This window comes from Hyla sarda, chromosome 4 (genome assembly GCF_029499605.1).
Source record: "Hyla sarda isolate aHylSar1 chromosome 4, aHylSar1.hap1, whole genome shotgun sequence".
NCBI lineage: Eukaryota > Metazoa > Chordata > Amphibia > Anura > Hylidae > Hyla > Hyla sarda.
The window spans coordinates 86345484-86362480 of record NC_079192.1 but is presented as its reverse complement, the minus strand read 5'-3'; positions in this window follow the sequence as shown (position 1 = coordinate 86362480).

The window sequence follows — 16997 nt, the reverse complement described above, 5'->3', positions numbered from 1 at the left end:
CCCATTTAGAACATGAACATTTAGCAGTGCCAAACTTTTATGTGTATGGGGAGATCAGTAAAAATAGCTGTTAGCTAACAGGTGTTGAATGTGTACGCCCACCTTTAACCACTTTGAGAATCCCACCAAGGTCTGTTTGTGCTGGTCTGCCTGAGGATGCTTAGACTTATAAACTTGTATATAGTGCCAGAACTTGGCTACATACTATCTTTGTTTTTTGCAGCAGATTTACTAAAAAAGTGTTGTTAGCATGTGCAGGTGTAGTGACTAATGGAGATGCAGATGTAAACAGGATACAGATAGAATACAGGTGATACACAGTCCAAGTAGCTTCTCTACTGATGTGAATCTACACAGGCTGGCTTACTGTGGTGCAATACTTCTATTCATAAACTCTGGTTGCGGCATGATACCGGGAAAGATGTATGCAGAAAACTTTACTAGCCAAACTCTGACTGCAGATCACTAAAGAGATTAGTTTACATAGAGGGGCCCTCGTTCAGCATTGTTCTCCTCCGACTTAGACAACACTTAAAAAAGTAACATTAAACTAGCGCCTAACAGGAGAAGAGCTAGGGGATGTTACTCTTGGAAAAGCCAGATCTAGACTCTTCATCTCTCTCCTGGAAATGGAAGCTGGACTAAAGCACTCTTCCCACAGCCTTCTGGGAGTTTCTGTGCAGAAAAATAGGCTAGGGGGCATCACAAGACCAAAACATCATTCATCTGATACAACAGTGTGCAAATTTAAACTCTAGTTCAGTGTATGCTATTAATGTAGTGTGATGCACAAAAACGTTTTTTTCAAGTAAACTCACAGCACTCCAAACAGATTCATGTAGACTGCAGAATGTTCTCTTGCAGCCACATGACAACTTATTTAGGCATAGTGGCGGGAACACAGGTGCTGGGATATTTCACTAGCACATTAAAGGAGTACTCTGCCCCTAAACATCTTATCCCCTATCCTTCATATAGGGGAGAAGATGTCTCCCCAGCGGCAGGACACCTGCAATCTCCCTGCTGTACCCAGCATTTGTTTAGAGGGCTGGGTGCAGCCCACCGCACCCGCTTGTGATATCACAGCCACGCCCCCTCAATGTAAGTCTATGGGAGGGGGCCTGACGGCCATCACGCCCCCTCCCATAGACTTGCATTGAGGGGGCATGGCCGTGACGTCACGAGCCGGCCGTGACTGTAACATCAGGAGCCTCATCGTCAGTCATCCGGTACAGAGCGAAGTTCCTTCCATCCACCGGATGTCTGGGGTGCCACAGCTGAGCCCCAGTGGTGGGACCCCCGCAATCAGACATCTTATCCCCTATCCTTTGGATAGTGGATAAGATGTCTAGGGGCGGAGTACCTTTAAAAGCTGTGGATAGGAAGACCAACCAAACTGAATGGTCTGAGAAACAAAGGTCTGTCACAGACACCTAGAAAAGGGATGACCTGGCACCCATAAAATCATAGAAACAGTGGCCTAACACATATGTAATGTAGTCCTAACCAGAGATTTGATATTTATCTGCCATACATATAATGTACAGAGTGTCTGTTCACCTCACTGAATGTTCTCCTTGCTTCACACTAAGGAATTTGCTTTAATGTTTCACATATGCTGCGTTTCAGTGGACATAATTTACACTATATATGACCATGGCTGGCCAAGCAACGTCCCACTGAAAGCTACAGTTATGTGTTAGACAAAGTCCAGGTATAAAAATATAACCCTAATTGAATGCATTCGCCGCTCTGCTGACCCCTTGTATGTGAAGGCTCACATATTCATTCATTCTTCTTAACATCTTAACATCTTTGCATTGAACTGGATACAGTGTTTGCATATGAGTTCTGCCAACCATGGGCGTTGGTACCTGTAAGAAATTTTTTTTTTTTTTTTTTGAAGATGAACTGTCCAAATAAAATGCCATGCATGCACTATTTAAAACAGCCATAAACTGTCTTGGCCCAATAAAAGTGTCAGCCATATGTTGCCTTAACAGTGCTATTCACTTAGTCTTAACAGTGCCCTTTAAACAGTGCCAGGCACATTCCCCATAAACAGAGCCAGTCACATGCCTCATAAATGTGTCAGCCACATAACCTCTTCCGTTCCATATGTCATCATTATACACTTTAATTTAACAGTGACAACCATATGCACTTTTCGCAGTGCTGGTCACATGCCCTCTTATAAGTACCAGTCACAATAAAACATAAAAAATGGATACTTTGAACAAATATAATATAACTGTGATATCAGGGACCAAAATGAAGTATTATACAATATTAAATAGTCACAGTGATGTCACAGAGCAGGAATAAGGCACACAATTATAACCCAAACCGTAAAGTCTTAGAAAAGGGTTATTTCACATAGTGATGTCACAGAAGAGTAACTGTGGTCACACTGTTTAATACTACAGATATTGTGGACACAGTGATGTCATAAACAGCAATAACAAATACAGATTGGTATAACAATCTGAGGAAGGAGTGAGTGCACTCCGAAACGCGTCATTGGTCCTTTTATTATTCTAAAGTCCTTTGGATCTGAACATTACTCCTGACGTGGAATCCATTTTCATTGACATAAAGAACACCTGACATCAGAATGGTCTTCTTTCTTCACCTCCGTACTAGATTCTACAGGACAGGTTGTCCCTCTCCTGCGACCTCTAGGTTGAGCAGTTTTTTCTTTATTTTTCTAAGCAGCTTGGCCTTTATATTTTTACCCTCATACAGATTTCTTGACTGAGAATTTATGTGTTCTGAATGAAAGGGGAGGGGGTGGGGGCTGCTTATCCGAGCAAGAAAGGATCAAGTCCCTAAAACGTCAACATGCCCAATACTTCTGTTTCCTGGTATCATCTGTCAAGGAAGAGTCAGGAGGCCCAACATTGGCTCATGTCTTAAAGGGGTAATGAATATGCTACAGGGGCTGGAAAGTTAGTGTAGTTCATAATATAGTGTCTGTACCTGTGTGTGACGGTTTTCTCACAATTCTTATGTGAGTTTCACCTCAATATTTATTTTTAACAGCATACAAGATGACTGTTGTCTCAGATTTTTCCCAGGCTGCAATATGGCTGAGACCTGACTCACTAGTCACCTGATGACAGGGAGCCTGTCTGCTTCAATGGGTGGAGAGATCGCTTGGTGGGAGATAGATCAATCTGCAACTAATGCAACAGCTGTAGGCACTCTGATTGAAAACCACAGGTCTTTTGATTGGATGCGGCTCATTTATGTTTCAATGGGGGGGGGGGGGTGGCTGATGTGTGGGAGGGAGGAAAATAGAATGATGGGATTTGTAGGCAAAAAAGAAAACTCAAACAGGAAATACCAGTTCATAAAAAGCTAGCCACAGTATTATGGTAATCTCACAACATAGTCATTTAGCCCCAAGACAAGCGCAGATCTTTCCTAAGCATGCCCATTACTGTCTGCCGGGTACGTCCTAAAATAGCCTTATGGTGGATAACCCCTTAAATAGAGAAAATAAATGGGCAGAATAAGTTTTTTTTCTATTGCATCCTTCTGTTTCACAAATTGCAGCACATGCTGGAATGTGAACAAGGACAGACATTGAGGGCATGTGCTATGGTTCAGCTATCTATCTGAATAATAACCTAAGAAACAGTATATCCAATGACGTCTTTTCTTCGTTGTAGCCTCTCTCTGTTATCTCCTTTTGGTTAAACCATGATGGCAAGTTTGCCTAGCTACAAAGTGAAAAACTGCTGCATGGACCTCTTTGACTCCTTTAGCCTACACAGCCTTTTATCTCAGCTGATCTTCTAGCATATTTTGCCTTTCTGGCAAAAAAAAAAAAAATACGTTTTCAGACATTCAGTCATTAAAGGGGTATTCTAGGATTTTTTTTTATTTGAGTATGCTGCAATGGCTGTAAAGTTAGTGTAGTTCATAATATAGTATATGTATTTGTGTTTCATGGTGGTCTCGCAATTTTTCTGTGATTTTTGCCCCCAAAATTATTTTTAACAGCATACAAAATGAGTGTCGTCTCAGGTTTTCCCAGGTTGCAGTGCAGCCTGAGACATTACATCACTAGTCAGGTGTTCAGAGGGAGCCTGTCCTGCTTCAATGGGTGGGGTGGTTGATGTTTGGGAGGGAGAAAAGTGACCTCACACAAGCAAGGAATTATGGAAATAGCCAGTTCACAAAAAGCTAGCCTCAGCATTATGATAATGTCACAACATAGCAATTTAGCCCCGAGACAAGCACAGATCCTTCCTTCCTGTCCATTACTTTCCTGCAGGTAAGTACTAAAGTCACCTTATGGTGGATAACCCCTTTAAATTTCCAGCAAAATATTAGAACATAGGGAGACACATGTGATAGGTGATGATGCTACAAAAAGAATTGATACCAAGATGTCTTGCAAGCTGACTGCTGGTAACAGCATTCTCCATGTACGGAGTGGCCATCCAAGTCATACCACCAAGAACCTCCCAATTGGAGAATACTGTATATTAGAGCCAAGTGGGCATCTTCTCAGGAGGCCTTTTACCAGCAGTCAAGTGCAGACATCACAAATAGACTGAGAAGCAGAGGTTATAGTGGTGCGACTCTGAAAAGGGCAAAATCTATTGCAGATGTGAAATCCAGGGAGCAGTACTTCGATACCTCTTCTTCCAACATGATTCATTGGCATCTTCGTTTACCCCCACTTTCACAACCTCATTCAGTCGCAATTTTGATCAAATCAAAACTATAATATTAAGACATATTCCTGTGTTCCTGCAAGATGATATACTAGTTAAGTTTCTGGCTGGTGGGGTAAGGTGTGTGGCCAAAAGGGCTAAATCCCTGGGCAGCATTTTGTCGCCCAGGGACTTTCCAGTGGATAAACCGGCTTCCACATATTTACATACTATTGGGAATCACAAATGTAGCCGTCCCCGATGTAACATGTGTGCTCTCATGTTGACCTCGCGCCAGGTGACATCTGTGGCCACAAGGGTGACATACCCTGTAAAAAGTTTCATAAATTGTGACAGTGAACATGTTGTGTATTGTGTTACTTGCCGAGAATGCAATCTTCAATACATAGGTTGTAGAGGCCGGAAACTCAAGAGACGCATCCATGAACATCTGCGGTGCAATAATGAGTTTTCCAGCCGTTCTATGTCAGGCCTTACGGGCACATTTTTGAAAAACATGAAGGTAACAGCAACACTTTATATGTACATATGTGCAAGGTATTAAAAAAGTTCCAACCCCAAAACGAGGAAGTGACTGGGCATGTGCCCTGTATAGAAATTATTTAAAATACTACTATTGGCCTAGTATCCTTTCCATTTTTCTATGTTTTCATTCATGTTCCATTTTTTCGGGTGTGTTTTTTTTTTTGTGGTTTCTTTTTGTTAAGTTAGATATCATTTACAGTCATTGCCGTAAATGTTGGCACCCCTGAAAGTTTTTAAGAAAATTAAGGATTTCTCACAGAAAAGAATTGCAGTAACACATGTTTTGCTATACACATGTTTATTCCCTTTATGTGTATTGGAACTAAACCAAAAAAGGGAGGAAAAAAAACTAATTGGACATAATGTCACACCAAACTCCAAAAATCGGCTGGACAAAATTATTGGCACCCTTTCAAAATTGTGGAAAAATAAGATTGTTTCAAGCATGTGATGCTCCTTTAAACTCACCTGGGGCAAGTAACAAATGTGAGCAATATAAAAATCCCACCTGAAAGCAGATAAAAAGGAGAGACGTTCACTTAGTCTTTGCATTGTGTGTCTGTGTGTGCCACACTAAGCATGGACAACAGAAAGAGGAGAAGAGAACTGTCTGTGGACTTGAGAACCAAAATTGTGGAAAAATATCAACAATCTCAAGGTTACAAGTCCATCTCCAGAGATCTAGATTTTCCTTTGTCCACAGTTCGCAGCATTATCAAGAAATTTGTAACCCATGGGACTGTAGCTAACATAGGCGTGCCTATCATAGGCGTGCCTAATCACCAAGGCCGCGGCCCACTGCTGCAGGACTTTTTATTTTATTTTTTAATTTTTATTTTTTTCTCAATACTAAACCCCAGCCCCACCGGACATCCCCGACATCACCAACGCCAAACAACCCCCCCCCCCCCCGCTCGGCGCCGCAACCGCTACTACACACATTATGGAATATGATCCCTACACTGACTGACCTTACATGCCGCCCAGGGCCGCTTTAAGAGCACGGGGGCTGATGGGTCAGGCATCAGTGCGCACGGCTGCATGTGACGTCTAGGTGACACCTGGTGCGCAGTGCCTGGAGCACGCACGCGCGCACTGTGTCTGGAGAGCCCGCACAGGAGAGGCCCGCTGCCAGGGCAAGGACAGGCCTGCTGCCAGGACAGGAGAAGCCCGGGCCCCCAGCTCTGAAGTCTGGATTGCTGGAGAGGGCGGCTAAGGAGAGAGAGGCCTGCAGCAGCAGCAAGTGCCGGTAAGTGGCTTCTGGCCTGCTGCTATACATGATGGGGATGTAGTCCTGAACTGTGAGCCTACAGCTCAGGACTACATCCCCATCAAGTATGATTGTGACTGTCTATTATATGTAGGCTCACAGCTCAGGACGACATCCCCATCATGTGTGATTGTCTATTATATGTAGGCTACATATAATAGACAGTCACAATCATACATGATGGGAATGTAGTCCTAAGCTGTGAGCCTGGGCATGTGTGGTGTGGTCAGGGCATACTGGGAGTTGCATGCTGGGAGTTGCAGTTACTACTGTAACGCCCAGCATGCCCTGATACAATCTCGGTCTGCTCTGCAGCTGTCCCAAAATTAGTTTTGGGTCAGCGGCAAAACCATAGGCTGTATCAGCCTGATACAGTCTATGGTTTTGCAGCTGACCCAAAACTACAACTCCCATTATGTTGCACTATACTCCTGAGTCCTGGGGAAGCAATGCATTAATTTTGGGACAGCTGCAGAGCAGACCAAGATTGTATCAGGGCATGCTGGGAGTTGCAGTTACTATCTGTAATGCCCAGCATGCCCTGATAAAGCTTATGGTTTTGCAGCTGACCCAAAACTACAACTCCCATTATGTTGCACTATAATATAGGTTTTATGGTGCTACATGCTGGGGGGAGCTGTAGTTTCGGTTCAGCTGCAGAGATATAGGCTGGAATCTGGATCAAGAAATTTCCTTGATCCAGATTCCAGCCTTTATCTCTGCAGCTGACCCAAAACTACAGCTCCCCCCAGCATGTAGCACCATATAACCTATACTATAGTATAGTGCAACATAATGGGAGTTGTAGTTTTGGTCACCATATGTTGTATCAGGGCATGCTGGGAATTGTAGTTGGTAACTGCAAAGCCCAGCATCGCATTCCTTGAAGGAATGCAATGCTGGGAGGTGCAGTTACCAACTACAATTCCCAGCATGCCCTGATACAATCTATGATGACCAAAACTACAACTCCACACATCTTGCACTATATAGGAGTACAATTTAGATTATGGTGCAACATGCTGGGAGTCCCAGTTTTGGGTCAGCTGCAGACCCAAAACTACAACTTGCACACTGCTCTAAGCTTGCTGGGTGCCGCATCACTTTTTCAACCAATCTGGTGCAAAAAAAAATTCTATTTGGAATATTCCCCCCTCTGTGCCCCCATCTTATAGTAGAAGCGTTCTTCTGTTTGCCAAGTAAAGAAAAACATGAGTTTTACCATTCAACTTACAATTTTTTTTCAAATCCACATCAAATGCATCCCTATAAACACAGCAAACATACACACAAGTGGGAGGTCTAGTCAGGGCTGGTGCATGGATTTTTGACATTCTAGGCAAAACCTAATTTTGACAACCCTTTGGCTCCGCCCATTGAACCCCTTGGCAAATATAAGATCAGGGGTAGAATTAGTCCCGTAAGCCTCATGGTAAATTCTAGACTTGCCCTCCTCCCTACAATTATAACTATATTGCACCTAATGTGGGGGAACTGTACTGCACCTAATGTGGGGGAACTATATTGCATCTAATGTGGGGGAACTGTACTACACCTAATGTGGGGGAACTGTACTGCACCTAATGTGGGGGAACTGTACTACTAACCTAATGTGGGGGAACTATACTACTAACCTACTGTGGGGGAACATACTGACAACCTAATGTGGGGGAAATATATTTCCATCCTAATGTGGGAGATTTACACTGCCAACCTAATGTGGGGGAACTATGCTGCCAACCTAATGTGAATACAAAAATATAAAACTGTACTATTCTGATCCCTATAGCACTTTTATTTTTCTGTATATGGGAATGTATGAGGGTCATTTTTAGCGCTGTGATTTGTAGTTTTTATCGGTACAATTTTTTTTGCTTTTTAGATATTTTTTATGGTATTTTAAGTGACCAAAAATGTGCTAATCTAATTAGTGCACTATTACAACTTTTGAGACCCCACTTCTGATTTTGCCCAGGGCCATGCTAAGCCTAAAACCGGCCCTGGATCCAATCCTCCTACACTATGCAAGCAAGAGTGTGTGTGTGTGTGTGTGTATGTATATATATATATATATATATATATATATATATATATATATATATATACATATACATAAACACACACACGCGTGCGCGGAGTGAGTTCGTGCTTTAGAGTGCACACCCTAATGCAATAGGCTGCACACGCCTATGGTAGCTAATCTCCCTGGGTGTGGACGGAAGAGAAAAATTTATGAAAGGTGTCAATGCAGGATAGTCCGGATAGTGGATAAGCAGCCCCAAACAAGTTCCAAAGATATTTAAGGTGTCCTGCAGGCATCAGTGTCAGTGCAAACTATCCGTAGACATTTAAATTAAATTAAATGCTATGGCAGGAGACCCAGGAGGACCCCAAAAAGCAAGACTACATTTTGCCAAAATGAACTTGAGTAAGCCAAAATCCTTCTGAGAAAATGTCTTGTGGACAGATGAGACCAAGATAGAGCTTGTAGGTACATCGCATCATTCTACTGTTTACCAAAAACAGAATGAGGCCTATAAAGAAAAGAACACAGGACCTACAGTGAAATATGGGGGAGGTTCAATGATGTTTTGGGGTTGTTTTGCTGCCTCTGGCACTGGTCTTGAATGTGTGTAAGGCATCATGATATCTGAGGATTACCAACGGATTTTGGGTCGCACTGTGCAGCCCAGTGTCAGAAAGCTGGGTGTGTGTCCGAGATCCTGGGTCTTCCAGCAGGACAATGACCCCAAACATATGTCAAAAAGCCCCCAGAAATGGATGGCACCAAAGCACTGGAGAGTTCTGAAGTGGCAGCAATGAGTCCAGATCTAAATCCCATTGCCACTTGTGGAGAGATCTTAAAATTGCTGTTGGGAAAAGGCGCCCTTCCAATAAACATATGTTACTGCAATTCTTTTCTGTGAGAAATAATTTATTTTCTTGAAAAAATTCAGGGGTGCCAACATTTACGGCCATGACTTTATTATTCTGGATAGTATTCACATCTGTCTGCTTTAGCATGCGTCTTTGTGTAACTGTGTTACAGAAGTGTCTTGGCTTGTATCCTAGGCTAATATTGTACAGATCCGCACAACTATCTCTCTATGCTAATACCGTATATTCCGGCGTATAAGACGACTTTTTAACCCCGACTTTTTTTCGGAAAAGTCGGGGGTCGTCTTATACGCCGGGTATTGGGGTCCGGGATAGGAAAACTTATGACTATCTGCCCGGGCCGGCTCCCGTGTGCGGGGGTCGGCCAGAGCAGATAAAAACTAATTAATGATACTAAAAACCAGGGTGTCTCCAGCTGTTGTGAAACTACAACTTCCAGCATGCCGGTTCGGGCATGCTGGTAGTTGTAGTTACACAACAGCTGGAGGCACCCTGGTTTTTAGTATCACGGGAGCAGATAATCATAGCTTTTCCTATGCCGGACATCCCTGTGTCCCAAAAGATCTTTTAGTGACATAGGGATGTCTGCCAGTCACTCACCATTTCTCGACCGGCGTGCGTCCTCCTGCGGTCCTCCTCCGCTTCTCCGCCTCTATGGTTGTACGCACGGGACGTCAGTGATGTCGTCCTGTGACCATAGAGACGCAGGAGGACCAGGAGGACCGCAGGACCATCGCAGGAGGATGCACGCCAGCCGGGGCCTGGTGAGTGACCGGCGGCGCGTCATCTTCTTCAGTGATCCGGTCACTGCTCCTACAGGCCCGGGACTGCTGCTATGGTCCATAGCAGTAGATGGTGACCCCGGGCCGGAGGAGCGGTAATCAGAACACTGTGGGGGCAGTACAGACATACAGCCTCTAGCCATACATTGTATATGGCTGGAGGCTGTATGTCTGTGAGAGGGGGGGGACTGTCTACTAATGTGGGGGAGCTGCCTACTAATGTGGGGTAACTCCCGACCTAATGTGGGCTAACGCCCGACCTAATGTGGGGGAAGCTGCGTACTATTGTGGGGGAACTGTCGACCTAATGTGGGGGAACTGCTGACCTAATGTGGGGGGAGCTGCCTACTATTGTGGGGGAACTGCTGATCTAATGTGGGGGAGCTGCCTACTATTGTGTGGGAACTGCTGACCTAATGTGGGGGAGCTGCCTACTAATAAGGGGGGAACTGCAACCTAATGTGGGGGAACATGCTGCCTACCTAATGTGGGGGGAACTATACTGCCTACCTGATGTGGGGGGAACTACAAGGTACTGTACATTGCGGTAGAAGGGGTAGTCTTATACGGCGAGTACATCTCAAACTCTATATTTTAACTTTAAAAGTTGGGGGTCGTCTTATACGCCGGCATATACGGTAGTTTATTTTGCCACATAAACTAGCTAGCATGCATAAGTATTCGAGTTTATTGTGTGGCAAATTAATTATGGTATCATTGGAATAAATCCTTATTATGTATTTTGCACGCATTATAATGTAATGGGAAATATCATCTGGATATTTGCCATTACAGGATTTTCTGATCTTGTATGAGGGGTGTTACATATTGGTTAATTATTTATTACACTCATACTTAAGGGAAGGACATTATAAATTTAGTTTTAACAGTTTGCTAGTATGCGGATGGAAGAATGGTAAACCTAGGATTCATTGCTTACATTTTTATGGAAAATTTATACATTATAATTGCTTATATTTTTATCTTTAACTGTTCTTTTTGTATATGAGTTTACATCTTATGGAGCTGGCAAGACAAACTGCACTTACCTGCACGAAGCCTAGGATGCATTTCACATCATGCGTTAGGAATATGGTGTATGGCCCTCTGATAACGCACATCTCACAATATTCTGGTTGTGATACAGCTGATCCCAGTGTATTGATGCATTTGCTCTGTTTCATGTGGCTGCTCTTCTAAGATATGCAATGTTTTGTGCACCCAATATCCAGAATTATATTTGAGTGTGCGAGCGTTGTGTTACAGGTTGGTGTGATTTGCGCATGCTCCAATGTGCCAATTATTTAAGACTTACTGTCAGTATCCATCGAGACGGTCACAAGAAAGCGGAATATTTCACTGTGAAGAGATGTACATTGAGAAGGTTCCATTTTCTTTCTTTTTTTTTTTGTGTTTGTTTGCAATATCTGAATTTTCAGACCTGCCTGCCATGCATGGTTTTTTGGTATTAGTAGACTATAATTTTGGCCCTTTCTCTTATTGAGCAACTGGTAGTGAACATGTATAACCGCGCATTCAGCCCTTTGCACTTGTGTGTTTTTAGGTACTTGTCAACCACATTTTTTGCTCTGTTTCACATTGTGCGGCATCTGGTAAATACCTAAGTCAATTCGGCTCCCAACCCTCTGCATTTATGATGACAAGAGGGTGTGGGCCTGAATCGTATAACTATTATCCCGTACCTGTGCATTATACGTCTGAAGGGTCAACACGTCAGTTCAGTTTTGGAATGCTGGTGGGCGTACCTAAAATGGGGTCTGTGCCATTTGTGCTTGTGTATTTAAACCTGTCAGTCAGGTGGTATCATTGCCATGACTAAGAGCTTATGCTCGAATCGCATCAGCGTTTCACTACTTCTTTTATGAGTGACATGTCCCTTTCCTTCAGTGGAATGCTTTTTAACTGCATTATATCAAACATTAAGTTTTAATTGGACTTCCTGGGAGCTGGACACTTTCTTTTCTCCATTTATTATTAGAAAGGATGGAACTATTGAAAAATTTGATTCGGCCGATTCGCCAAATTTTTCCCCTAAGTTTTTTTATACGAATTTATTTGCGGCAAATCTATATTAAAAATGGCTATTTCTGGACTACAGAGAGCCTCAATAGGGGTGTAGAACACTTTGCTTTGTTCTAACATGCAAATGGAGTGAGCTGGGGTAGTGAAATAATACTGTTATTCAGAATGACATGCAGATTACAGGCATCGCTTTTAGAATCCTCAGTATGAGGAGACCTTATAGTGGTTTAATGATGCAGCGTGGAGGTGTTAGCAGCATGAGGTGACCATATAGTAACTATATGACACAGCATGGAGGTGTTGGCAGCATGAGGAGACCATACAGTGGCTGAATGACACGGTGTGGAGGTGTTGGCTGCATGAGGAGACCATACAGTGGCTGAATGACACATCTTGGAGTTGGCAGTAGCATGAGTAGACACTAGGGCTTCACAATCCCTAAGATTAAAAGATGAATTCTGAAATGTAAACTGAAGATTTTGGGTAGCTAGTGCTACCATAACATAATTTTTATTCCCAGACCCCAGCCCAGCAGCATCAGTAAACCATATATTGCCTGAATGACACAGCCTGGAGTTGGCTGAAGCATGAGGAGACCATATAGTGTCTGAATGGCACAGCCTGGAGTTGGCAGAAGCATGAGGAGACCATTGAAATGTAAGAATTTTAAATAGAAATATAAATTGAACTTTTAACTCCCAAGTTTTAGTGTCCCGGGCAAATCTAACAAGGAATTACATGGCAGCACAATGACAGAGCCTGGAGGTTGCATCAGTAGGAGGAGACCATATAGTGGCTGAATGGCAAAGCCTGAGAAGAGACCATATAGTGGCGGAATGAGAGAGCCTGGAGATGGTATCAGTATGAGTAGACCATATAGTGCTGAATGACTGCCTGGAGTTTGTGCCAGCATGGAGAGACCATATAGTGTCTGAATGGCACAGCCTGGATTTGGCTGACACATGAGGAGACCATATAGTGGCTGAATGAGACATCCTGGAAGTTTCTTCAGTATGAGGAGATCATATAGTGGCTGAATGACTGCCTGGGGTTTGTTGCAGCATGGGGAGACCATATATTGTCTGAATAGCACAACCTGGATTTGGCTGAAGCATGAGGAGACCATATATTGGCTTAATGGAACAGCCTGGAGGTGGCTGAAGCATGAGGAGACCATATGGTGGCTGAATGGCGCAGCCTGGAGTTGGCTGAAGCATGAGAAGAGACCATAAAGTGGCTGAATGAGACAGCCTGGAGGTGGCAGCAGCATCATCAGGAGTCCTGAAAGTGACACGGTGACAGAGTGGTGTGGTGGGTGGCAATACCAGTACCCGGTGACGAAGGTGGGTGAAAAAAGGTCTGATGCAGAGGAATTTTTTTAACTGGAGAGCAGCACCGTAAATCTGTTTGGCACTATCCATATTTGTGAAGTGTTGGTGTGACACCATGGTCAATCTACTCTGATGCATCAGGCATTGGTGGTTGGAAATCCTGGCTAATCCATGCCTGATTCATCTTCACAAAGGTCAGTCTCTCCACATTTTTCGTGGACAGACGAGTTCTCCTTGGGGTGAATATGGCTCCCGCCACACTAAACACCCGCTCTGATGGCACACTACTGGCCGGGCAAGACAGCTTTTCCAGGGCAAGCTCTGCTAGTTGCAGCCACAAATCAAGTTTTGCTGCCCAGAAGTCCAGTGGATCTTCAAGGTGTGTTGGCATAGGCATGTCAAGGTATGCCACCACCTGCTGGTTTAGGTCCTGCTCCGGGTGTAGCTGCTGCTCATGAGTTGCTTCACTATGCGGGTGAAGAAAGCTATTCATCAGCGACTGTAGACTCAGGCTGCTGCTGAAGGAGCTGGTACTGCTCCTGCCACCCCATCCCTCCCCAGCAGCCATGGCAGTGGAAGGTAATTTTGTCCTCCCTCTCAGTGGGTGTAAAAAAGCCCCTATTTGTTGGCGGTAGCAAGGTTCCAATAAGGTGAAGATCCAGAAGTCATTCCACTGTAGAATGGTGACAATTCAGATGTCACTACGCAAGAAAGTGAGCATGCATCGTGCCATTTGTGCAAGTGATTCGGAGGGACTCCCTGCCTCCATTTCCACTGCATACTGCCATGGTGTGTCTGGTTCCTCTCTTTTGCCTTCTTCATAACCCTCTAGCTCCTCTGGGTGTTCCTGCTCCTTCACTCCTGTCACATTACTAGAAAAACCACCCATTTTGCGAAACCTAAACTGTGCTCCACTGTGCCCCTCCCCCTCCTCCTCCTCCAGTTCAGCCCCCACTGGGCTCATGTGGCCGTGAAATGTAGGTGCCACGTCTCCAATGCCCTGACCAGCCATTGTTTACAACACATGTTGTAAGAAGTGAAGCAGTGGAACAACGTCATCCCCTAATCATGGCAACTTACTAATAATGTGGCTTCCTCAAAGGGCCTGAGCAAACGGCAGGTGTCACATATGAGCTGCCACTGGTTCACATTGAAGTTACACAGGGGAGTACCCCTATCCGCTTGGATCATCAAGAAATCGGTGATGGCTTTTCTCTGTTTGCACAGTCGGTCCAACATATGGAGGGTGGAATTCCAACATGTGGCAACGTCACAAATCAGAATATGTTGGGGGATACCGTTCTGACGCTGCAGCTCAAGGAGGGTGTGCTTTGCGGTGTACGAAGGGCTGAGGTGCATGCAATGTTTCCTTCCCATTGTTAGGATGTCTTGTAAATGGGGGGAACACTTCAGGAACTGCTTCACAGCCATATTGAACACGTGTGCCATGCAGGGTGCATGGCTCAGCCTTCTCAGTCGCAGTTCGTGCAAGATGTTCTTCCCGTTGTCAGTCACCATGGTTCCAATTTCCAGTTTTCATGGAGTAAGCCATGCTCCAATTTCTTCACTAATTACTTTTAGCAGTTCCTCCTCTGTGTGACTCTTTTCGCCAAGGCAAGCCATGTGAATAACAACGTGACACTGCCGTGCCCTGCACAGATGGTATGCTGAAGGGCCACTGAGACTTGTCTGGGTAGTGGAGGCTGAGGACATGGTGGAGAATGAAGAGGCGGAGTCGCAAACTGTCACAGGACCAACGGCCTGAGAGAGTGGAGGAGGAAGCGGCGTTACCTGTCCAAGTTGGGGTTGTAGCTGTGCAGGAACCACATTCACCCAGTGAGCCGTAAAGGACATGTATTGTCCCTGACCATAGTTACAGCTCCAGACATCAGCACTGGCTCCTTGCTTCCGGACTACAGGATTCAAGTGCTCCTTGTTACATCTAGATTCGGTGAGCTGATCTATGTTTTCCCTTTCTTTATAGGGAGACAAAGTTTGCCCAAATTTTGGCGCTGTAAAACACCTGTAAAAAAGTCTGTTCTACATCACAGAAAAAAACCACAAATAAGGAAAAACACCATTTTGTAACGCTAAACATATGGTCAAAAAAGTGTGAATGTAGCCTGATAATGCCCTCTGCCCTAAGCACTGCTTATTTTTATTCATCTACGCATCATTTTAGTGTTATTGCGATTGCTACATGGACAACTTGAGGTTCTGAGTGGTAGTCGATGGACACATACTGTATAGTGTGGCTTGGCAACGTCCTCTGTTATTTTGGAGTTGTATTATATATGTGTAATCACAATACATACTGTACATCACATTTGTCACACAAGTTGTTTTAAACACACAATTGTATGACTTGATGACAATGAGATCAACATCTTAACCTAATTGCATGTGGAATCATACAGTATGTACATCTGTGACAATGAATACCATTAATTCTTACTGATTTATTTGTGGTTTGGATCATATGTCTAGCAGATGTTGAACAAAGGCACATATAATACAGATTAATACACTTTCCCTATTTAAAGACAACATTTCCAAGCTGTTTTGCAACTTTTTATAGTGAGATACAACCTTTTAGTTAGTCGGTGATATGTATTATATTTCTGTCCTATAAAAACTTTTGATGGAATGGTTCGGATAAACATGATAAATTATGGCTACCTTGGGTCACTTTTACGCACACTCTGATCTGTATAAGACACTATACGCTACCTAATTTGATTTGTGACCTTCTATTATTGTGTTTTACATGTATTGTCATAATTTAATGCATTCCCTCTCTCATCTGCTTTCTCCTACTTGCATCTTTTCTATGTGGCCATTTCTATATGACTAGATGCATACTCATGTCATATCCTTAGAGAGAGAGGGTTAAATCTTTATCCCCTTTTTTTCCATGTTCAGAATTTATTTTTTTAGTTGACTATGGCTCAGTGTCAGCAGCAATTTTGCAGAAAATTTTCCAAGAGAATTGACCTCTAGAGAAGTATCTTGACATCTTAGTCAGACTATTGCATATCATCCTACTAGTAATTTTTAGTTTATTTATTATTCCAATACACATCTTTAATGTTGTTATCTCTACTTGTTCATTCATCACACAAATGATTTGCATCTTTGTGCTCATATAACTGCTTATGTACAACTTCTTTTGGTATATTTATGATGTATAAATTTCCCCTCCCTTTACCTTTCCTTTTTACTTTTTTGTTCCCTTCCCCTTTTTTTGTTTCCTTTTAAAATAATGTAATAAAAACTTTGAATGAGAGAAAAACTTTTGATGGTTACAGATCCTCCATTACAACCTTCAGATATGGATAGGTGTTTAAAGGTGGCGGCTGAAAACCCTAGTATTTAGCAGGCATATATTGTATTGTGGTAGGCCTCTGGGGTAGGGGGTAGTGTAGTCAGGGTATTGCTTCAGTATATCAGGGGTTAAGGT